At 39.6% G+C, this 25,704-nt stretch overlaps 1 long non-coding RNA gene across 1 annotated transcript; it reads left to right on the top strand.

Moving 5' to 3' along the window:
• The first annotated feature begins 504 nt into the window (after positions 1–504).
• LOC113334745 lies at positions 505–18,362 on the top strand. Its single transcript, XR_003352935.1, has 3 exons — positions 505–515; positions 3,646–3,649; positions 17,340–18,362. It is a non-coding gene; the product is annotated as an uncharacterized LOC113334745 (long non-coding RNA).
• Positions 18,363–25,704: the final 7,342 nt, after the last annotated feature.

The following is a 25,704-nucleotide window of genomic DNA, read 5'->3' as shown; positions in this document are numbered from 1 at the left end:
GTGATGATATTTCATGATCATCATTAATGATTCATTATCACTACCTAGTTATTTAATCAGTATGCAAGAAAGATGAAAGGGAGAGTCATATATATATATAGTTCGTAATGAGTACGATCAGTAGAGTAGATGCATACTAGCTTATGTATATCACTGCGGAAAAGAAAAATGGTAGGAGAAATATAAAGACATGGTAAAAATTAAGGTTCCTAAAGAAAAAGAGAGATGAAAAAAATTAAGGAAGAAATTCCGGTATTTATGAAACAGATATATGAAATATCTTGTAAGATTTCGTAGTTAAGAAAAAATCGGGTATTTGACTGTGGTTAACTCAACAGTCTGCTGATGTCACATCTACGGAACGTACAGTCATAGAGCTGCGAGTTCAACTTTGATCCCGCGCCGCGAGATCGAAATTTTTTCCTTAGAGAACTAAAAGCTAATTCAAACGAAAATGCATATGAAACGGGTTAAAGCAGGTTTAAACTCGAAACCGACCGGTCCGTAAAGGGTGGGTTAAAACCCGAACCGAAAATTAGGCGGGCGACATTGGTTATGAGAATAAAAACCCGCTATAATTAGGTTGGTATTAGATGAAACCCGACCCACCCGCTATAATTAGGTTGGTATTAGATGAAACCCGACCGCCAAAACAGCACCCCTTGCCTTTCTCTGGTAACGGGTCCGTGGATCCGACAAGTTTTTCTCTGCCGGGAAAACCCTCGGTGGGGAACCCGCGGTATGTGTATCAATAGGGAAAATTATTTCTAGCCTAAATAAAAAAAATGTGTATCTAAAACCCATCATTAGGATTCTATATATGAAGAACCCAAAATTAGTTATAATAATTTATGATTACTAAAATGCCATATTTACTTTAGAAAATTAAATACATTTATTTATTTATAAGTGAGAAAACGTGATAATTCTAGTTTTCATGAGTTAGGGATTGCTGATAATCGCAATTGTAGGGGCAAAATATCGCATAGGTTATCAAGTGTGCGAGATTCATATAAGGTTGTGCGATAATGTCGGACGGTGGAACCGAAATGAAAGAAAATATGAAATAAAAGGAAATATGAGCTGTCGTCCACTAGGTAATATCCTATATAAAGAGAAAGGCAGGAGAGAGAAAGGGGATTATTATTATTAGTATTATCTCCTCCTTCTTCCTCCATAAAAACTAGAGTTCCAAATACTTATTAATGGAGTCCCAATGTAATTCATATGTAATTCGATAATCATAGTGAAACCTAACCCCGTGGATGTAGATCAAATTGATCGAACCACGTAAATTTTGTGTCCAATTTACAATTTTAGCACTTTAATCTTTATTTTGATTGTGAAATAGATTTAGATCTAGGAATAGTTAATGGGGTGTATTATAGGATTTCCTGCAACTACATTTTTGGCGCTAGAAACAGCAATTTTTAACTTCTACTTATTACTTTTAATGAAAATCACAACTAACAATAATTGCAGTTGTCGATGAAAATTCCAATTTTCACTTGTAATTTTGCCAAGTTGGTGAAAATTCCATTTTATTAAGGGTGAAAAATCAATTTCTGATGAAAAATCAAATTTCACTTGTATAACACATAAGTGAAAAATCGGATTTACCTAATAGACAGGTAGAGATTAAAAGAAAAATGCATTTGATAGCCGGATTTAATATACAGTAAAAATTAAAAATCTTATCACATGAGTGTAAACCTAAGCATATCAGTTTACATTGCCAAGCACCTATTAGAAGCTTAGTCCCCACACGGTGAGTTTATGGATTTTAATTTTAATTTACGAAAGGTGTTCCTGGATGGAACTATTACTATTTCACATTGAAATTATAAACAAAGAAATTAATGAAATCAAACCAATAACAAATCAATCAAGAGCATTTGGTTAAACAGATCTTAAGGAGGAGAAAGAACGACTAACTACGAGAAATTAAGAGAATATTCTGCTTTTAGAATGCGTTTATAGTGCTAAATGGTAGATAAGGAGAGACTTAACTATTCCAGAAATAATGGAAATTTAATCAATTGACGATTATCTATCAGAGCATATCCAATAGTGGGTGAGAGTTTTATTTTCTTTTGACACATAGGATTTTAGACCCTCGTTTAGATTAAATTCATCTCCAACAGTAGGTCGTATAAAATAGGAAGGGTGTCAAAATAAATATGAAGGTCTTATTTAGACCCTGGAGTGACTTCCATGTCATCTTTTTGACTAATTTTTTAATCATTATTTTTAAAAACGGGCACCTAGCTCAGCTAGTCATCCTCATTTCTCAAAAGTTTCATGCGCTTCAGGAAGTCCCAGCTTCGAGCCCCCAATGGCGTAATATTGCAGGAATTAACATGGAAGGTAGAGTTAGCTTGCCCCCCTTGTGATACAATCCCATCCCCCCCCCCCCCCCCCCCCCCCCCCCAGCTAGGTTACCCATGAGGCTCGCTGGTAGGCTAGCACAACAACATGTTCAATTAATGTAGTGGTACGTTGTTGCAGCTTAACTTGTTAGTCTTCCAACTAGTTAGTGTAATACTATTTATCTAATATGTTGTAAATCTAGAAAATAGAGAAGGAAAGACACAAAGTAGAGACGAAGAAGGAGAGAGAATCTTATTAGATGTGTATTACTTTACAAAGGTTTGGGACTCTATTTGTAGAGTTTACATACTTGATGCCCAAGTAATAGGGTCCCACTAAAGTGGGCATCTACCTAATAAACTTCTGTTTATAACACTCCCCCTAGATGACCATTGTATCTAAGTAATTGCCTCATTAAAACCTTGTCAGGAAACTCCAAAGGGACAAAACCTGATCGAAGGGAAAAGAGTACAATTATGAGAAAACTTAGAAAAGAGTTGGACATGCATATGTTGTCTCATTAAAACCTTGACAAGGAAACCCAGTGGGACAAAACCTTGACGAAGGAAAAAGAGTACAACGTGATAGTCCATTAAAATACCTACTATGGTGCTCCCTATGATAAGTACTTCAGTTAAATCTTGGCTTGCAAATCTTTGAGTCGACACTTCCCAATTTCGATAAACGAATTTCTTGAATGCTGGAGATAGCAGTGTTTTCGTGAGAAATTTCCCAGTTGATGAAGTCTTCTTTTGTGTTAGTCTTCTGATGGTAGTGTTCTCGAGTCTTCACGCTTCTTTAAATACATTGAGGACTTGCTTCTTGGATTGCTAGCTTCTCGAAGATGATTTGCGAAAGTAGTTGATGTAATTTCTCCAAAAAAGGGCCAATATTTAGTTACAGTTGCATAGGTGAACAAAAGTTGTGATCATACCATATATGGATTAGAATAATATCCAAATTCATAGGAGATTGTTATGTTTATGTGGTAATGGTGGGAATCCACCAAATAACTGAAATTGATACAACTCCCCCTTGGATGACCACCATGTTGAATTAATTTGCCTCACTAAAATCTTGCCACTAAAACCCAATGGGAAAAATTTTGGACGAAGGAAAAAGAGCACAAATATCAACATTTAGAAAGAAAATTAATCGTCAACGAGATGTTGCCTCGTTAAAACCTTGTCAGGAAAACCACATGGGACAAAACCTGAAATGAAGGAAAAAGAGTATAACTTTTGACGATTTATGGATGCTAAATAACTATATGAGTATTGTAGAAAACGAGCATCAAAATCATAACTCTAGTCTACCTCAAAGACGAGTTTAAGCTAGCATAATTCTAACTGCAGATTTAAGAAATAAAAATAACAGAATTTATGCTGCCGAAGCGTGGATTTCAGTGTTTTTAAGGACATCTCAAGAGACCTATAATGTTGAAATCATCAACTAATTAATCCGGATTTTTGGTTGTGTACCAAATTTCTAAAAACACATAAAGGATTGCTAAACCTGATATAGTCGATTCAGGTGGATGCATGGATATAGATTGAATCCTTCAAGGATTACAAATCCTAGTATGTTCTCTGACCAAATACGAGTCCCTCAAGGACTACCACGCCAAATGTATCATATAAGGAGAACAATCATTGAAGCAATCCTACGATTTAAGCAAAAATTAAATCCTCAAATCATTTTTAGTATGATTAATTTCTCTTAATAACGCATCACGACTACACCGACCTGTAATTTTAAGAATTCAGGCTTGCACATTTAAGGTGTTAAGTGTTGGATCCATAAATTGTGTTATTCTGGAGATTTCAATCCAACATAATTTGGATTTTGTGCACACCAATCACTGATGTCGATATTTCTATGGAGAGGGGTTAACAACCACCATTATTTACTATTTCAGTAGCTACTATAAATGAATATTCGACAATAATTTGCTTATCAGGATCTCACACAACTCCAGTGTATGCGTACTTTGAAAAATTCAAAATTTACTGGTACCAGCGCCCACGGGCGTGATAATCTCCTACTATTCAAATAAAGAGATATGAATTTTTAGAATGTGAATCGTATTATGATAGACTCAGTAGCCTATATAAAAATGCTACATGCTTGCTAGATGTGATTGAGTTTGCCTTTTCAAACGGCATAAGCTTAATAAAAGCTAGATGAAATAGTTTCACGCCTAGTAAATGACAGCCTTTTTTGATTTGATCAAGATGGGAGAAATGGATATAACTTTGAAGTAATTAATACCAACGTTTGGTAATGTATATTCTCCTCCTGATTATGGCGGAAATATTTTCATCTCATATACGAAAACAAGTTTCGTAGAGTATTATTTGATTAATTCGAGGACATATACTCATAATAATTTCTGGATTATAAACAACTCCAGATTGGACAGTAGATTCTGATTTAAAAATTCATAAAAGAAATTGTCCTAAAAATAAAATAAATTGTAGTCTTTTTGACATACAAAATTAATCATCAACCAAGGGTTTTATTGTTTACAACCAAAAACATATAAAATATGTATATAAATCTGCATATAATTGCGTGAACTCTAAGGCCAACGATCCAACGAGATAAAGATTTGGATTGAGATTATGGACACTTTATTTTCCAAAAGAAACTAAATTTTAAGATCAATTTAGTCACTACAAGGACTAATGATATATCTTACAAACCGGGTGCACCCTTTGATCTTTTATGTCTTTCGATGTTTCAACTACAAGTGGAACAATCCGAATTTTGGAGATTATTATTTCGAGAAAACAATGATTGCTCAACATCCCTAAGGAGCAATTCCTCGTTTTATTGGTATTTGTAATAATAACGATATTTTATCCCTTTAAGATCGATAGGGAAAAACCAAGCTTAATTGGCTTACTGATTTCTTTGAGAAAATATAGAAATCATTATCGTTATGAATTTTAGACAAAATCCACTTTGTGGTTGGTGAATGGTTTATTATTTGATAAAACCGTATTTCATGGTGCAATTTTCGAAATCACACCATATTGGCAAAATTTAGAAAATATGTCAATATATTTTCTATCATCTTAAAGAAGCGATGGAAAAAATCAACATCAATTAGTTTAGTTTCTACAATTTACCAAAATCGTATCGACAAAAGAAGAAGAAAAAAATTGTCGCTTTAGTCATCGCAGTGGGAAAATCCACTTTCTGATTGTCGGATAGAACCCGTCCATAAAAAATAATCACTTGATCTTCTTTTTATTGATGAAGATATCAAATTTAATTGGTCGTAGGTTTTTCAACCATGCACGTGATTAATTACCGCGAAGATAATTAAATTGCGACAACGCCGGATTTTGGTGATTACAGTTTCATTAAAAGAATAGAAATTGTAAAAAGTCCTTTGACGGATTTGTTTTTCTTTCTCTATGAAGAATAAAAAATATTAGAGAAAAAAGAAAACGCCAATTTTTGGTGACTACCGTTTCATTAGGAGAATAGAAACGGTAAACCATCTTTCAATAAGTTCTTTTTTCTTTTTCTCTATAGAAATAAACTAGAGAAGAAGGGAAGATTGAACTTATTTGGTAAGATGATTACCCACGTCCCATAAACTAGGGATACACCTTGATGCGTGAAAAGAAAAAGCATCAGCTCCCATAAACGGTGGTCATTAAATAAATAAAGAAAAATAATGCTTAATTAATTAGCATAACACCATTAAAAATAAAAATAAAATGGAAAGGAAAAGGAAAAAGAAGAACCAGTTAATTTCTTATGTAATAATGGGAAGTTCCTTGCCACGATCTGTTTCTCATTCTCGTACCACTGTTTGAGATGAGTGGAAATCTACATAAGGACAAAACACAACTATACAAGTTAGCAAAACGATAAGAATAAAAGAAAACCAATATAATAAGGTTAAGAAGTAATTCTCCATATCCTGTTCGGGTTTGTATGGTCTAAGGTTTGGCCCGTTCGATGCCACCATAAAAGGGGAAGAAAGAATACTTTTGCTTAGTCGGTAAAGCAACGTGACTGATAACGTGTTGTAAATCTAGAAAATAGAGAAGGAAAGACATAAAGTAGAGACGAAAAAGGAGAGAGAATCTTATTAGATGTGTATTACTTTACGAAGGTTTGGGACTCTATTTGTAGAGTTTATATACTTGATGTCCAGGTAATAGGGTCCCACTAAAATGGGCATCTACCTAATAAACTTCCGTTTATAACATAATAATAATAATAATAATTTTAACAAGGTCGGGGTTGCAGCTAGGAAGGAGGTCAATATTGGGTTCTTACCTGATGATGCCAAGGCTTTAAAGCCCGCCGACATTCTTGTCTATAATTGGATTAACGGGCAAGATGTTTGCTTTGATGTTACGGGTGTCTCACCCTTTTCTGATATTGGTGGTCGGACTTTCGTTCCGTGTGTCGCCATTTCTAATGTTATTTCATGCAAACGGGTAAAATATTTGGATACGGTGTCCGCTCATGGGTATGGATTTGGCGTCCTTGCTTTCTCCACTTTAGGCGAACTTGGTGAAGATATGGTGATTCTCTTGAAGAGGTTGAGAAATTGTATAGCTTATTACGACCTCAATTAAAAAATAGGTAATTCTCTTTTTTATAGATTAGGTATCTCAATTCAAAAAGGTGTAGGGGCTCAACTTGTTGCTAGGTTGCCCTCTATCGACATTGTACCTTGTATTTGATTCTTTTGTTAATAAAAGCCTTTGGGGCGCCTTTTATTTAAAAATAAAAATTGCAAAAAGCTTCCAACTTGTTAAGCTTGAAGGCTTCCTGTTACATACGTGTAAAAAGACCTTATTTGCAAGGTTTTGTTTTCTTCTTCATCTCGTGTGGATTCTCACCACCAATTTTTTTTCCCTTCTCTGTGAGCGATTGAAGCTTCAGATTTAACGTTGTCGTTGTTCGAATTAATTCTGATTCAGGTTTTCCTTTTCTTAATCTCTGTGTAATTTCCGAGTTTTCTTTGCTAAGGTTTTTTTTTCTCTGAGTAATTGAAGAATCAGTTTTAGGGGTTTTTTCTTGAGCAATTTTTGTAGACTCCGAGTTAGGGTTCTTGGCGTTGTAGCAGAAGAGGGAATTGGGTTTCTTTCTTATTGGATTAGGGTTTTTGACGAAGTGATTTCTTCGATTGAAGATTGGATTATGGGTCCTTTTTTTTTACGTGTATTTCGTCATCTGCAGAAGTGGGTTAGCGTTTTGTGTATCGTTTTTTTTCGAATTATTCTTTATATTTTCCCTGAGGTGAAACTCTGTGTATGTAGTAGTAGTTTGAGGGTTCTAATTGCGGTTTTTTTTAGAGCTTTCTTATTGAATTAGTGATTTGAGGATTTGGTTTCTTCGATTGAAGGTTTCTCCGAGTAGTAGTGAAGTTTTTTGGAGCATCAAGTTTGTGTTTTTGGCCTGTTCCCCTTGTTTGTTTAATTAGAGTTTCAACGAATGGTATTTTAGGTTTTCAATTGGATGTATTCCTAATTTGAACTCTTAAATTCCCATTCCTTGATTCCTAATTGGTCCTTTGGGTTTCTCTATTTTGTGTTCACTATGCCTAGAGTTACTAGGACTAACCAGGGGGTTTGTTCGAGTCCCATATCTCATTTTTTTGATTCACAGAATGCTAGTAAGTTTCTCCAATGTCCTTTTAAGGGGTTTGATAGCTGCAAGAATGGTGTAAGAGGCAGGGGTTTAGTGAGAAGCTCTTTTTTCAAACATATTAATGATATGCATCTAGTGCTTGGGGAAGAAAATGATAGATGCAGGGACAAGATTCATAATAATGGTGCAGTCTATGCTCTATGGGAACAAACTCTTTCACAACTAAAGATGTGGTTGTGTACCAAGTGTATGCATATCCAAGCTTATAAGAAATGTTGCAGGTCACATGCCAGAGATGTAATTTCGGCTCCTTTCAATGGAGTGGATGATGATTTTCTTATTCATGGCGTAACAAAACCTGAAGAGGCAAGTGCTTTTGTTCATGTTTCTAATGTTGATAATGTTGTGCTTAGTAATTCTTTTCAAGTCCTTGGTGTGGAGTTGTTAGATAAAGTTTTTCAAGCTCAGTTGCATACAGTTCGGCATATACCCACTAAATGTAGACTCAGTTTCTCTCGAACATTCAAACACACTTTGGACAAGGTTATACCCAGTCCCTAGGATATTTCAGCTTGGATTCAACTGCTCATGTTTCTTATATGTGTTTTACGTAATTATACTCCCAAGAGTAGTGCATAAAGTCGATCTGGTATGGAAAGAAACTTCAAGTTGCTTCTATTAATCCGCTTTAGAAAAGTGGAGGGATTCTGATGGTTGTGTCTCTTTGATTGTGAGTTTGTTATTTGATAATGATCTTCTATCTAAACATAAGGTCTTGTCTACGAATACTAATCAAGATGATATTAATTTACGACTTTGTAGACGAAAGCTTAGTCAGGGATCTTATACCGCTGCTATTCGTGTTCTTACATCCAATGGCGTGGCTCCTTCTACTGATGTTACTTTATCTTATTTACAGCTCAAACATCCTTCGGCACCTCCACCAGTATTTCCCATTGCACCGATTGAAGTTAATGCTGCTACGGCTAGTATCGATATGGTTTTGAACAAAACTAGAAGTTTTTCTAAAGGTGCAGCATGTGGCAGGGATGGTCTTCATGCTCAACACTTGCTTGATGCCCTCAGTGGTCCTGTGGCAGCTGTGGAGGATGAGCTCCTTGCGTCCATTACTGCAGTTGTTAATATTTTTTTAGCTGGTAACTGCCCTCCGTAGTTAGGTAAGTTCATTGCTAGCGCTCCACTTACTCCTTTGCTTAAACCTGGAGGGGGTATTAGACCTATTATTGTTGGTATTATATGGAGACGGTTAGTTTCTAAGGTTGTCGCATCTCTTGTGAGCAAGGATATGTCTAGATATTTAAGTGATTTCCAATTTGGGGTTGGAGTACCTTGTGGAGGGGAAGCTATTTTACATTCAATAAATCGTATTTTGGAGGAGAAAGGTAGTCTTAACTCCATGTCTATGCTTCTAGTATATTTTAGTAATGCATTTAACCTTGTGGATATGACTGCTATGTTGAGAGAAGTGAGACTTAAATGCCCTAGTATATCTAAATGGGTTGAATTTTGTTATTCTTTTCATGCCCAAATTTATTATGGTGTTTCTACTCTTTCTTCTGCACAAGGTGTACAACAAGGAGATCTTCTAGGTCCTTTACTTTTATCGCTGACTTTGCACCCTCTTGTTTTAAAGATCTCGCAACAGTGTCATCTTGATTTGCAGGCGTGGTACCTAGATGATGGTACCGTTATTGGTGATACTTTGCAGGTTTCTAAAGCATTTCATATTATTCAGAATGAAGGTGCATCTGTTGGGCTTCATCTCAATGTGCAGAAAACTGAACTGTTTTGGCTTTCTACGGATACAAGGAGTCTGTAAGATGGTATTTTTCCTGCTGGTATTGGTAGATCCTCTATAGGAGTTAAAATACTTGGTGGTCCTGTGAGTTTGAATGCTAATTTTTGTAGTCATTTGGTTCTTGGTAGAGTTCAAAAGACCATACAGTTGATGGCGGCAGTTCGTAGGCTCGAAAACCCTCAAAGTGAATTGCTTCTTCTGCGGGACTGTACAGGTGTTTCTAAACCCTAAACAAATACACTGCATGGGAGTGTTTTGTGATTCTAGAAAACAATCAGTACAATTCTGGCCTAAACCAAGAAATGGCCGTTCTAGACTTCCTTCGGTCATAAAGGGAAGGAGATGGGTTGATCTTAGGGAGGGAAGCGAAGAAAGTGTTGAGATTGTGAAGGTGTTGGCTATGTATGACTTGTATCAGAAAGCTGAACTGTCTTACAGAATGAAAGCTATCAGTTCTGGTGTTGGAATACGATTTATCAACACTTGCTCTAGTTGTCTTGTCTTGTCGAAAGAGGGAGGAGAACCTATTTATACAAGTCATTGAGCCTTACTCACGTATCTCGTGGGAAGTGGAGAAAGTGGAGTGATGGAGTAGTGGAGTTGCGGGTGTTAGTGTTACACGATCGGTCTTTCCCACTTCTCCCATCATCACTAACCGTCCATGACTTCCTGACACGTTCTTGTGATGGCGCGTTGTGCGCTGCACGCTGTTAACCGCCAGACCAATACCCCAGTATGTATCCCCCAGTTTGTGACATGATTGATGTCTCGAATGTGTGGATCTTGGGACCCACAGAAGGTAGCATGTGATGCTAGATTAAATAACTAAGTTATTTAGGAAGTCGATACTTGTGAAGTATTGTGTGTATTCTATGCAATTAATGCATCGAATATACTCAGCATGTATGAAGCATCGCTGTTTGAGCGTCTTAAAATAGCTTCATGTCCAGACTACTTCATGTGATGGTTTGGAGGTTGCGCAAGCAAGTCCTGACTTGGCCGACCACATGGTGTGGTAGAGTGGTGGATGATAATCACCACGACACCTCATTGACCAGTTAACTCCTGACCAGGGTTGTATAACCAAGCACGTGAAGTTGAACGGACGAGATGATCTTTGAGACACTCATCTGCGACCGTTAGTGGAATTAGGGTTTATGAAGAGGTGCGCAAGCATCACTCTTCATCTTGGTCGAAACCAAGCTTGGGACGCAATTTTGGCGGGCGGATTGTGCATGCCGGTGTAGGCGCCCATACCTCATTATCTCGTGAAAGTGTGATCTAAGCCACTCAATTTGTCCGGCGAAGTTGAGTGGTTGAGATCAATTTGTGACAGAAATCCGGTGCCGCAAAAGTCGCGCGTCATGCCAACTTCGGGCACGCGTTTCGAGACGACCAAGCTTGGTCGGTCTTGGACGATTAGTCTGGTATACAGACGGCAGGCTGGTGTACACGTCCATACCTTAATACCCCGTAGAAACGTGATCTGAGCCACTCAATTTGTCCGGAAAAGTTGAGTGGTCGAGATTAGTTTGCAATTGGGAGGTGTGACCACGCCTAGTTTGGGCGTGTGAATCAAGACGACCAGGCATGATATTCCTTGGCCGATCGGGTGTGGAGATATGTGGGCCTGCAGCGATCATGTTGATACTCACTGGACCTGCTTAATCGACTCCTAGACCCTTCGTTCGATCAGGTGAAAATGGACGCTCGTGATCGAAAACCCTAATTAGGGTTTTGCCAGCCGTGCGTCATCCCTTGTTTGGGCACACGAATTGGGACGACCATCCATCTTTGGTCCTGACCGATCGGTCATGTATATAGGCGGGCCCACGGTGCTTGTGTTGACATGCTATGGGCCCTTTGAATCTACATCTACACCCTCCATCTATGCCTGCGAAGATGGATGGTTGAGACTGATTTGCGACACATGTAATGTGTTGCAAACCCTATTTAGGGTTTCTCGTCTACGCTGCTTTGGCTGGACGAATAGGCAATCCATGCTACCCTTTTGGAGAGGCCGACCATCCGGGGTCCGCGTTAGTCCGGTGGTGAATACTCCAATACCTGCTTGAGGGTTATGGATTCGATCTGAGCCATCCAATCATGCTGGTGAAGTTGGATGGTCGTGATCGTTTCTGAGACTGATATGGACAGTCCAGATGCTCGATCGGGCTAGTATAACACTCCGAGAGTTATAGCCTGTACGGGTATTTCGTACATGCTTCATTATTAATGCTTGGAGATTCGTGTTGCTCTGATGAGAGAAACAATCAGTCGTCTTGCCGCACCAATGATAAGAGTAGAGCAGTACAAGAAATACAAGGCTGGTCATACATTAATAATGTTATAAATTCACAAGGTATATGGGATTGTTGCTACATGCTCCATTTTAAGTAAATTAGTAAAGTGGAGAAGTATTCATCACTTATCAGTGGCTTTATCCTTTGCAGGATATCAGCGCATAAATTTGGTTTTACAATTTTATCCCTGAACTAAAATCCACCATCAACAGGGAGACAACCATAATCGGAGGATAACTGAATTTATAAACTACCGAATATGAAATATGAAGTATTACGAAAGTTTCATTTTTGGAAAAATTTGTTTTTGGGGCGACTACCATAATCGGAGGTTAAATGCATTCATAAACAACCGATTATGAAATATGAAGAATTACAATTTTTTCATTTTTGGAGAAATTCGTATTTGGGGCAACTTTTAAAATCGTTAGGAAAGTAAATTTGTAAACTACCAATTGTGAGAAATTAAAACTTTCAATTTGGGGTTTTTTTCCGTATTCGGTAGTTTTATACATACAATAGCTTCCGATTGTAGACATTTTGGAGGCGGTTTCTTGTAATCGGTAGATATTGTACTCCATTAGCTACCGATTATATGTCGTTCATCGCATTCAATACATGAATAAATCGAATTTTCTCGTTGAAAAACACACACAAATGCACATAATATGGGTATTAGAGTTTGTTAACAACATACCTGTATGTTTGATGCGTCGTTAGCTTCGATCTCGGGTGATTCTCCGTTTTCTTCCATGAAAGCGTCGTCTAGGGTTTCATCTCCACAAAAGTTTGGATTATTCAACATATACCCCATATCATCTTCTCTAAACGGTAGTGAACCTTGAACTTCAACAAGTTCACGTTCCTCGTACCCATCCATGTTTATGGAAGTTGGCAACAATCAATCCGAAGTTGGCAACATATACCCACTTCTTCTTCTTTTTTCTTCTTCTTCTCTCACTATAATCGGGAGTGTGTCATCTCACAATAACTCAAAAAAAGATTCCAAACACTGATATATAGACCCCTAGACTACCGATTACAGGAGATTTCTTCCGATTATTATTTAAAACTACCGATTATTGTTTTGGATACCGATTATAAAAGGGCATATTAGTCGAAACATCCACACATTAATCGGTAACTACTTAGTCTAAATTTTCTACTGATTATTGTTTAACTACCGATTGAGGTGTTGGATACCGATTATAAAAGGGCATATTAGCCATTTTAAAAAAATCGGAGATAAGGGGTAGCTTAGATTTACGCTTGGGTGACCTTTTTTGTCTTTTTGTGTCGCCCCTAATTCTTTTGGGTTCGCCCCTAAAAATGCCAGGCAATAATTCACTTTGGCACAGAAGATTGGGTCGTACTTCTGCTTTAGTACCTAGCAAGATTGTTTCTACTTATTCTATTCAGCTTGATTCAGCTGACGAATGTCTTTGTGAGGCCTTCCAGATGGGAAAGAATCAAAAACTTCATTTTTTTCTTATCCAAAAGTAGTATTCAACATCACCTCTGCACTTGATACACTGTAACATTTGGATCCAGCTCCAAATTCTTCTTCTCTAGGATTTAAGTATTATATCTTATTCATAGATGACTTCTCAAGATATCATTGGATTTGTCCAACAAAGAGCAGAATAGAAAATCTAGCTTGTTTTCAACATTTCAAGATTACATCTGAAAATATATTATCTACATCTATAAAATTCTTTCAGTGTGACAATACACTTGAAATAGTTAAGGGAAAATTTAAGGAGTATTTGGATGAGTCTGGGATAATGTATAGAGTTTTATGTCCTCATCTTCATCAATAAAAAGGTCTTTCTGAGCGTAAGCATAAACGAACACATTATAATTTCAAGCTTCTCTTCCAAAGTCATTGTGGTACGATTTTTTTCTAACTGCTTCATACATCATCAACATACTTCTTACAAGGGTACTTCATTTTCAATCCCCTTATGAAGTACTTTCTAATACATTACCCGATTACTCATTCTTTAAAGTTTTTGGATGTTGTTGTTATCCAATTTAGAACCATATAGAGCAGATAAACTAAGTGCTAAGTGAAAAGTGTGTGTTCTTAGGATACAGTCCGATTCACAAGGAATATAAATGTTATGATTTACAAACTAAAAAAACTTATATATCAGTTCATGTGAACTTTGATGAAGCTTGTTTCCCTTTTGATGCAAATTCTTGCACTACTACTGTCACTGAAGATATCTCTGAAAACTCTACTGCTGCATCAAATTTAGCTCCTTCTTCAAATGATACTGTTATTCCACAGATACCTTCTTCTTCAGTTGATACTCCTATTGTTGCTACATCTCCAGTAACTATAAGATCAAGAACTGGTATTTCCAAGGCAAAACAATTACCTTCTGATTTTGTTTCTCACTGCATAGTAAGATATCCATTGCATACTGCTTTTGCTTCTATAATCACCTCACAATAACTTAACTATATGGTAGTATAACAACTTATTGTGGAATCACAAATAATGGGACGAAGAGCTTTGTGATTACATTTTATATCTTACTTATCAGAGATAAATCTCGAGCAAATCTTAGAGAAGATAGTACCCAATACGATAGAACAAGTAAGATCAGAACACACAACTACAAATAAAATAATTGGGTCTGGCTTCAGAATCCCAATGAAATCTTTAAGTCGTTAACCTATAATGGTTTTAGGAAAAATCTAGGTTAAAGAAGAATTGACTCTAGTCGCAACTAGTATCACACAGGAGGTGTGGGGATTAGGTTTGCTTAAAACCAAAGCTAAGTTTGCTTAAAACGTAAGCAATATCTCTCCACCGTTAGATGGTCTTAGCTTGTTACACACAAATGAAATATACCTTCATTTATATATGGGCAACCGTACTTAAACGTGTATATTGAGTTGGCTCAACAATAGTTAACCGAAGTTAGCCATATGAATACTTTTCTATTAACCACATTCATCTAACACTTCTAGATCAAATAATAATCAAATGAATCTAATTGTGTTACTTATAGAGTTGTTCAATTGTTTATATTCTCATAGAAGTATACAAGACACAATTGAAACAAAATCTGATTTGATTCAGGAGAATCAATTCATGAACATTTAGCCATGGTTTGCAAAGATTGCATTCCTTAATTTATATATATGTATTTGTTCATGAGTATGAAATCATAGTCAACCGATTTTAGAACATCAACCAACTTAGTTTGCAAACGGGTACGCAAACTTAAGTTCCGGACATTGGTCACATTCGACAGTTCGTAAACGGGTATGCATACTGTCGTTCCAGACCGCAACTAAGGTGAAACCGTTTTTAAACGGGTATGCAAACTTGGTTCCCGGACTTTGATAGTAAAAACCGTTCGCATACTAGTATGCATAATGTGTTATATTCAGACAATGGTTATTTGTTCTAAGCTCCCATTTCAGTGATTGAAACATCTTTAGAAGACGACAATAGCTGTCTCACACAAACTACTAGCTTATAAGTAATTTTCAAGTGATCGAATGATCAATACGAAACATTCCGAGTCTATATCAAATGACTGTCTCACACAAATCATGTAAAATGTTTCAAGGAAATTTTCACATGATCATCTTTTGACTCATTGGTTAGTTTCCAGCGAATACTAAACTCGTCAAGAATAATGATGAACGTAGTTAAAGAAAAAAGCTTTCTAACATATATTTCGAGAAAGATATAAGCCAGTTAAACTCAGCTCGAAATATCAAATGTATATAATGTAAAGTCTATATAGCTATACGACTTAGTATCAATAGGAGATAGAATAGAATAGACTTCTAAGTGATAGATAAATTTTAGTCTCCACATGCCTTTTGTTGATGAAGTTCCTCCAATCTCTCCTCAGTAGATCTTCGTCTTCAATCGATGAACACGGTGAAGTCTAAAACTCAACTACACATTCGATCCTAGTCCGAGACATAGTTGTAAAGACCCTCAAGCTCGTCAACGTTATTAGACTAGCCAAGAGACGTATTAGCCGATAATAACTCGATTAGTTTAACATGAACGTTAATTAATTAAAACTAATCTAACAACGATTTAGATACGAAACTAGTTTCATTGAATAGGTATCGAAAAGTTAGGTGGAATGGACTACTCGAACGTATTAATCGGATATCGGACGAAGAAGATATTATCAGATTTGTTTGAAGGGAAAAATAATATTTTTGCCATTGGACCAACTAGGGCTGCCCTTATCCTCTATTGGGTGTATTAGTATTTTTGCTTGGTCTTATCGACACCAAACGGTGAAGATAAATCATATCTTTATCTTATTCTTTCATATCTTCTTCTTTCTTCTTTCTTCTTCTTCTTCTCTTCTTCTCATGTTCTTCCTTCTCCGTCGATTTGAGAAAACAGATTGGTGATTCTATGATTGGTAGAAGGTGTAAAAGATCATGGATTAGCTGTTAGTGGTGATGTTGTTATCTGTTGTTGATTTAGATATGAAGAAGGTACGTAGTGAATTATGAGTTAGGGTTTCAGTTGAGGCTCAAAGAGGATTAGAATATGCCGATGATGGTTTAGAGGATTTGAATTAAGTTGGGTTTATTACGAATTAGAATATAAGGTTGAAGAGTGATTTGAATTTGATATTAGAGTTTCTGAGTTTGATTCAGAAATGAGTTCGAAGATGAAAATAAACTCAGAGAAGATGGAATTGACGTTCAAGAGGGATGATTGAAGATGGTTTCTGTGTTGAATATCAGTTGTAGCTATTGTTGGGGAAGAATCGGCGAATTAGGGTTCTTGGGTTTGGAATTTAGTTGAGGAAGATGATATGGATGTTCAAGAGGAAAGATTGGAGATGAGTATTGTGTTAATCAAACAGATGAAGTAGGAATTTCATATTGAGGTGGAGCGGATGTAAAAGATTATGGGTTGTATTTAAGGTAATTCTTCCTCAGTAAATTGTATTTTGTTAGGATATTTTATCAAATAGAAGTAAATACTGTTTGAGTTATGAATAGAAGAATGATATGGTTGATGTTGATAATTTAAGATGTTTGAGTAGATAGAAATTATAAATGGTGTATGATTTAAGGACAGGAAGGTGGATTTGGTTCTGCTGGTGAATTTTAATGGTTGTAGCAGAGGATTTGGTTTAGTGATACCACAAACTATTGGAGCTTGAATACGAATTTGGGTTATGAATGATTTTTAAGATATGACTGAGTTTAGTTAGATGGATGGGAGTTTTGGTGGTTGTAGTGGTTCAGTCTGGTGAATGTGAAATGGTAATCGTCTATAGTTGGTGTGGATGCAGATTGTCTTAGTGTTGTTGCTGAGATGAGTTTGGTTGTGTATGGTGACGGGTTGACGAGTACATGGTCTGAGATGTGTATGAATTTTGTAGAAGTGATTTCAGGGGGGATTGAATAATTATCCGGGGCATGTTGTGTAGTCACAATGAAGATGATGTTTTTACATTGTAAAAAGAACTGAGTTACACGGATTGTAGAGGTTTGAATATGCAGGCAGTGTAAGTACTGAGATGAACTTAGAATGATTTATGAGTTGAGGGAAATTAAGTTAAGGATGGTGGTGTTGTCTGTGTAACTGCTATTGCTGAACTGAAATAGTGATGTTGGACTGAGTTGAGATAGAGGTGCAGATGGTTTAAATGTTGAATTGAATGAGTTTAGGTTCAGATGAATACATAGTTTATTGCAGAGAGAATGAATATTGCAGATTTGTTGATGTTGTGTTATTATAGTTGGAATTTAAATGACCAATTCAGTGGTGAGTTTATGGATTATGTGTGTGTATGTGCTGGTGTTTTGAAATGGCAGTGCCGGGGTAGACTTGATGTTGGGGGATTTGAACTATAGGGAGATGTTAATGTTGGTGATAGTCGCAGATAAGAGATGGTAATATCATCAGTTGGTAGTGATGAAAAGATTCATACTATGTTAGTAGTTTGAGAATGAAATTAGATGATGTAGGACAAGTACAATGGTGTTATGCGTTGTAGATGCAGAGGGTGGTAGTTTTAGTGGAATCTTGTTGTTGCAGGGGAGATGCAAGTGCAGAACATGGATATTGGAGTTAGACTTGAGATGAGATGGGTAGTGAGTCAACTGGTGTAAGAAAAATGAGATAGTAAAGATGTAGATAATGGTAATTGTATGATTGTAGATGGCAGCTTCAGTGAAGGCTTGCATCTGATGTTGCAATTAGACTCTATTAACAACGATCGATTCAAAGGATGAACCAGTGGATCGTGGATCTCGTGGTAGGCGTGGCCTGTCATCAAAAGAGGTGGGAACCGATAACGAACTCTCTTGTATTCATTATTATTGTTTTATAAATCAATCTTGGTGTTGTGAAATTCATGCATATCTTTGTGTGCTTTGTGTAGTATGAGATGTGTGCCAACACAATATCAGTATTCTAATGAGTGTGGTTAGCATGAATATTACCTAATGAGTGTGGTTAGCACGAATATTATTCTTCCTTTATACCAGTATTCTAATGAGTGTGGTTAGCACGAATATTACCTAATGTGTGTGGTTAGCACGAATATTACTCTTCCCTTATGTGCGGCAACACACATCTCATACATGGATGTTTACTATTATTTTTGAATGTCTATGAAAAAGTTTCTACATTATGTTTTATTGTATTTCCTTGTATTACCGACCTTCGATAAAACCTGCGTTGTCTTCGAATCAGGAGCATTATCTTTCAAGTTAGATGTATGGTTTTACGATTTTAACCCTAAGCTAAAAACCACCATCAACATTAAGTCCCCTGCTTAGATCGGAACAGGAGCATTGTTGCAAGGTAAGCATAAGATGGTGACAGGCGAGGACAAAATCGAAATGACAAGTCGTGAAAAGATGGTCATGAAGACCCGACTAACCTTTTTCGAGAGGTAAGGAGAGTTCGTGATTCTCGTGTTGGAGGCCTTGCATAGATTCTACTTGTGGTGTTGCTGGTTAGACCGTGAAGTGGTGGGATGTAGATTGTCGGCTTGGAATGGGAGCCGCAGGCGTTGGTCGGCTTGGAATGGGAAGCGCGGGCGTCGGTCGGCTTGGAATGGGAGTCGCATGCGTCGGTCGGCTTGGAATGGGAGCCACAGGCGTCGGTTGGCCTGGAATGGGAGCAGCACGCGTTGGTCGGCTTGGAATGGGAGCCGCAGGCGTTGGTCGACTTGGAATGGGAGGAAACTGGCTTCGGTCCGCGGAATGGTGGAAACTGTCTTCAGTCCGCAGAATGGTGTAAACTGGTTTCGGAACTTCGGCTACCAAACGATGGTGATGACGCTGGAACTTCGGTTATCAAATGGTAGTGATGGCACCTGGAAACTTTGTCTAAATTAGGGTTTGGCATGCCGAAACCCTAATTAGCGCCCCTTACTAGAATCGTTGTAGCATTCTCGTACGAACTCGGATTTTGACGGTCCGCCCCTCCATCTGACCGGAAAAGAATTTCATATCTCCTTACGAGGGAATATTTAGGTTTTGAGCTCGTTTAGGAGGTGAAAACGGCCCGACAGTGAAACTCTGGAAGAATTCAGGAGGGATGTTGCGGGCCTGTGGAACGATGTCGACTGGCTTCAGTTTCGTGGAAGGATGATGACTGGATTCAGTTCCGTGGAAGGATGGGAACTGGTTTTGGAACTTCGGATACCAAACGGTGGTGATAGCGCTGGAACTTCGGCCACCAAACGGTGGTGATGACGCCTGACAACTTTGTCGAAATCAGGGTTTGGGATGCCGAAACCCTAATTAGCTCCTTACTAAAATCGTTGTGGAATTCGCGTACGAACTCGGATTTTGACGATCCGCCCCTCCATCTGACCGAAAAAGAATTTCCTATCTCCGTACGTGAGTATGTTTTAATCTCGTTTAGGAGGTTAAAACTTCCCTATAGTGAAACTCAGGAAGAATTCAGGAGGGATGTTGCGGGCCCGGGATAACATAGCCGCGCCGAGTCATCTATTCCCGTTCATGGAGCAAGAAGGAAACTTTATTCTGTGAAAACTCTAAAAACTCCGTCCGTATGAAAAGAGTTATTGACCTTCTTCTTTTTTCTGTCGCTCGTCCGGATCCGTGCTTTCGTCTGCAGTGTCTCTCCAGTGGATTCCAAAATTTACCAAACTCCATTGCATTCTTGGGACAGATGGATGTGGTTACGTTGTCGGTCCATCCTTGATTTTAGGTTGTTCGGTGCCTTGATCTTCTGATCGCGATGACAGTATCTTGTGGATGCTTGTATGGTCGAAATCTTCCGGAGCCACTGGATGAAATAGATGAGTTGGGAGACATTTTATTACCGACGTGTTGCTATCAAGTCTTCAAGGACTTTGTTCCAAGTGATATCCTTCGAACCATCTTCTGAATCTTGGACTATCGTATGGAATGATATGCGGTGAGCAGCCCCCAGTTATATTTCTGTTAGATCCGATGGCACGGCCGAACATGTGAATGTATCTCTGTGGCGTGCTTTTGGAGTCTTCGATGCACATGTAGGGCTTTGTGTTGAGAAATTCTCATGGCTCGTAAAACTTCGACAGTGATGATGTTGAAATCAGAAATAACCTGGTTAAGGGGAGTGAAAGCGTCCCATGCTGGTAGTCCCCATGTGTAGCCTACTTTCATTGCATCGTCTTGACTCCACGTCCACGAGGTTTGATACAAGCTTATTGTATTCTTTTGGATGCGAAGCTGGGATGCTCAGAATATCACATGGACGAAATATTCTGGATAACGAAGAGGTAGAAATGAGAGAGTTATGTTGTTTATCGTGGCTTCCTCTATTTCTTCAAGAAAATGTTTCAGCCGCGTTTCTGGAGTTATCTCATGAGTTTTTGATGGTCGTCGAGTGCGATAAGCAGTCCCCAGTCGCATTTTTCTTTAGTTTCTGAAGTTGTTTTCCTCTAAGCAGGCTTGGGGTCCTCCGTGGCCTCGTAAAGTATTGAAGGCGTCTTCTAGACAGAGAGGTGATGATATTCTTGTGTTGCACCCTTGAAGAGTAGATGACCTCGTTGTGGCTATGGCCTTTTGGTTGACTGTGTCTTCTGAGCTTTGACAGTGAAGGGATTCCGTGTATATCCTCAGTCCCCAAGTATGGTTTACATGTTTTCATATTTTTAGCGATTGCTGCTGTGGTGAAGCTCTGGTTGGTATCAACAAATGAGTGGTAATAGTTCTTGGTAGCAGATGTAATCAGAAGAGACTACATTGTCGTGGTTACAAAGTAGGTTGGTTGGAATTGTATGGGAATCCATAGAAGTAAAAGGATTGGCTGGATGCGTAAGCGAGCAAACTGTCAATGATCATGAATTTTGGCGGGATGGATCAAAAGGAGGTCATGACTACGAAGATTGGCTGGCTGCGATCATGATCCTTGATATGGGGAGCGTGGTGGTACGACCCTTTGCAGGAAGGAGAGGCGGCCCCGGATCCTTGGCAGGAGGAAGCGACGTTGAGGCGGCTTCGACTCTTGGAAAGGATGTTGAAACTTAAGAAGCCAAACGCTGAAGCTTCGGCTTTGATCCTGGAGCTGCTTATGGAGAGAATGCTGAAGCGGAGCGGCTACTAAAGTGAATGCTGAAGCGGAGCCGCTGCTGGAGGACGTTGAAGTGGAGAGGTTGCGTTAATCAGTGTGCTGTCAAACTGGACACCCTTCAAGCGAACAGTGGTTAGGAGTCCCCAGTTCTATCTATCGTGCTTTCCAAGAGATGTAGGGGTTTGGGAACGAGTTCTTGGATGGAAATAGCTGTTTTCCTGACACGGCGCGGTTGAGGGATGCAAATATGTCTTGACGTTGCGCCTTGGTAAAATATAAATCTCTCATAAATGTTCCACCATAGACTGCACAATTTTGTGGGCGAAGTCCCCCGAAATCATGCATCTCTTGACGGGAAAAGAGTCTTTGTGAACTCAGGGGGGTTGCTGATCTCCTTTCCTCGATTTTGGAGAAGTCGTTCCTGATCTCTACGTGCGATGAAATTGGATTGTTGATTCCCTTCTACTGAGCGTTTAAGAGCAACGCTGGAAGGATGCAAGCTGCTGGAGCTGTGAAGATGCAAGTTGTTAGCGATGGAAGGATGCAAGTTGTCAGCGCTGGAAGAGATGCAAGTTGCTGGCGCTGGAAAGATGAAAGTTGTTAGCGCTGGATGGATGCAAGCCGTCAGGGCTGGAAGGGATGCAAGTTGCTGACGCTGGAAAGATGCAAGTTGTTAGCGCTAGATCGGCTTGGAATTGGAGCTGACTTGGCGTGGGCGCTGGCTTGGCGTGGACGCTGGCTTGGCAAGACGCTAACTTGGCATGGCGTGGCGCGGTAGCAATAAAGTGGGAAAGCATATTCGAGGTATGTACTCCAGCGTTTCTCTTTCAATTTGTTTTCTTGTTTTTCTTGTGTTGGTGCAAACCCTAGACATAGGTATGCCTTCCATAAATCTGTAGAAATATTGTTCTTCTGAACTGGTGTAAACCCTAGCCCTAGGTATGCCTTTCATAAACTTGTAGAAATAATTCATCATAAACAATTCCTCTTCGAATATCACCGTAATAACGTCGGCTACCTCATGAATAGTGACGGGTAATCATTATTATGCAAAGTGGGTACATACGGGTAGGTGACTGATTCCACGAAGAACCGGGCGTTAGGGTTTTCCTAAAAAAAATTTTGTAAGTCAAACAAAGCGCCTAGTTTATGGTTTGATTTTCTGGGTTTTTGGGTTGATAGACAAGTGTTAACTATGAGGGTTTTGGATTATTATTCGGGATGAACTGTTTTAGGATGATGCCGTTTTTGGTTATGATTGTAACTGACACAAACATCCCAGGGAAGATATGAAACCGTGAACATTGCGTGTCGGTAGATGACATGGGATGAAACATAACATGACTATCGGTTTTATCATTCCCGTGAAAACTTGAAATAGTAAACCATGTATTTTTTCTAGGAAATACTTACTCGGTTTTTTGGATCTGCTAACGAAAAATGAGTCAGGTGCAAGTCCGAGTTTTGTGGGAAGCACCGCGATTGTGGAAAGTCCCCAGATGTCCCTAAGTCACTTGATAATAGAGTCGTCGATCCCTGGGCGGATCGTTTGCTTTTAACCTCTGGGAAGTCCCCAGTCGCCCCTTGCGGTGTCATGACTCGTAATCGGGTCGTCTGGTAACTGAGTCGTCGATCCTTGAGCGGATCGTATCGGGCCGTCTGGTAGCTGAGTCGTCGATCGCTGAGCGGATCGTTTGCCGCTACCGTCCTGACGTCTGGGTCAAAGTATGAGATCGATGATTGAAAATTGACATTATAACTGAAAAATCAATCTCCCACTGTGGTCGCCAATTGTTTGAGGGTGAAAACGGTTTCTGTTGATTTTGGTAATTTCGGGTGTGTGGGTGAGAAACGAATTTAAACCCTAAACAATGTACTGCAAGGGAGTACTTTAGATTCGAGAGATCAATCTGTACAAATCCGGCCTAAACCAAGAAATGACCGTTCCAGACTTGCTTCGGTCACAAAATGAAGGAGTAGGGTTGGTTTTGGGGAGGGAAGCGAAGAAAGTGTTGAGACCAGAATAGTTGATTCTGGAAGAGTAGTTGTTTTCTACGAGTTGTATCAGAAAGTGGGAAGCTAACAGATGGAAAGTTAGCAAATGTTTTCCGAGTGTTGTATGCTCCTGACCTGAACTTGTCGTTCGGTGTAAATAGGTAATGCCTATTTATACAAGTCGAAGTGAAACGTACTCTGGTCTCATTAAGAAATGGAAAACGGGTGAGTAAATCGTAGGAGGTGGTAACCTGTAACGCCTGGAATTGATGTTCCATAAAAGAAAGCGTTTCACCATTACTTCCTGTATTTACTAACCGCCTCATCCTTATGACACTTTCTTATAACGGGCGTAGTGTACGCCGCACGCTGTAAACCACCAAACCAATACCCCAATGAGCATCCCCCAGTTTGTGACATGCGTTGATGTCTCGAGTGTTTTCATGGAAAACATGTATCACATTGTTGTTGTCTGGCAAGTTGAGCTTGGGAGACTTGCCGTCTCGGTGGTGACCTTCGATGGTCGAAATTTTGCATCTTAAGAGGAAAGGTAGTCGTTGATTATTGCAACCCTTCGTTTGGTAGCCAGTGACATGAAAGCATGATCAGTATGGCTTTAATATGTCCTAGTTTAGGCGCGGCCAAAAGTTAGGGTTTTGGCTTTGTTTAGGCGCGACCAAACTAGGGCCAAAGGTTGCCATGCGTTAGCTGGTAACCTTGGAAGGCTAAGATATGCACCTTAGATGAAAGAGTGGTCGTTGATTATTGCAGGCCTTCATTTTGGTAGCCGCATAGGGAATGCCGGAATGGTATGGCGCGACAAGGTGGTTGGAATGTCATTGGCACATGTGGCATGACATGCCTTGGCGCGGTTTGGCGTGGCCAAAACTAGGGTTTTAGGCCAAAGGTTACCATGCGTTGTTTGACGACCTTGGGCGGCTAGGATTTGCATCTAGGATTGAAGGTTGGTCGTTGATCGTCGCACGCCTTCGTTTTGGTAGCCGCATAGGGAAGGCTGGCATGGTATGTCGCGACAAGGTGGTTGGAATGCCATTGGCACATGTGGCACGGCATGCCTTGGCGCGGTTTGGCGTGGCCAAAACTAGGATTTTGGGCCAAAGGTTACCATGCGTTGTTTGGCGACCTTGGACGGCTAGGATTTGCATCTAGGATTGAAGGGTGGTCGTTGATCATCGCACGCCTTCGTTTTGGTAGCCTCATAGGTAAGGTCGGCATGCTATGGCGCGGCAAGGTGGTTGACATGCCATTGGCACATGTGGCATGGCATGCCTTGGTGCGGTTTGGCGAGGCCAAAACTAGGGTTTTGGGCCAAAGGTTATCATGCGTTGTTTGGCGACCTTGGACGGCTAGGATTTGCATCTAGGATTGAAGGGTGGTCGTTGATCGTCACACGCCTTTATTTTGGTAGACGCATAGGGAAGGCCGGCATGGTATGGCGCGACAAGGTGGTTGGCATGTCATTGGCACATGTGGCATGGCATGCCTTGGCGTGGTATGGCGTGGCCAAAACTAGGGTTTTGGGCCAAAGGTTACCATGCGTTTTTTGGCAACCTTTGACGACTAGGATTTGCATATAGGATTGAAGGGTTGTCGTTGATCGTCGCACGCCTTCGTTTTGGTAGCCGCATAGGGAAAGCCGGCATGGTGGGGATAAGGAAAATGGTGCGGAAGGCTTGGCATAGTGGGGACAAGGGTTTGGCACGGACGGATTGGCATGGTGGGGCCAAGGCAAGGTGCGGTTGGCTTGGCATGGTGGGGCCAAGGCAAGGTACGGTTGGCTTTGCATGGTGGGGCCAAGGTTTGGCATGCCATTGGCGCAAGGTGCGGCTAGCATGGTTTGGGCCAAGGCAAGGTGCGGTTGGCTTGGCATGGTGGGGCCAAGGCAAGGTGCGGTTGGCTTGGCATGGTGGGGCCAAGGGTTTGGCATGCCATTGGCGCATGGTGCGGCTAGCATGGTTGGCATGCCTTGGCGCGGTAGACGTGGTTGGCATGGTTTTCCATCGGCACAGTGCTGCGGC

This window comes from Papaver somniferum, chromosome 1 (assembly GCF_003573695.1).
Source record: "Papaver somniferum cultivar HN1 chromosome 1, ASM357369v1, whole genome shotgun sequence".
Taxonomy (NCBI): Eukaryota; Viridiplantae; Streptophyta; class Magnoliopsida; order Ranunculales; family Papaveraceae; genus Papaver; species Papaver somniferum.
Note: the sequence above shows the minus strand (reverse complement) of the source record. Positions and strands in the feature narration are given on the sequence as shown.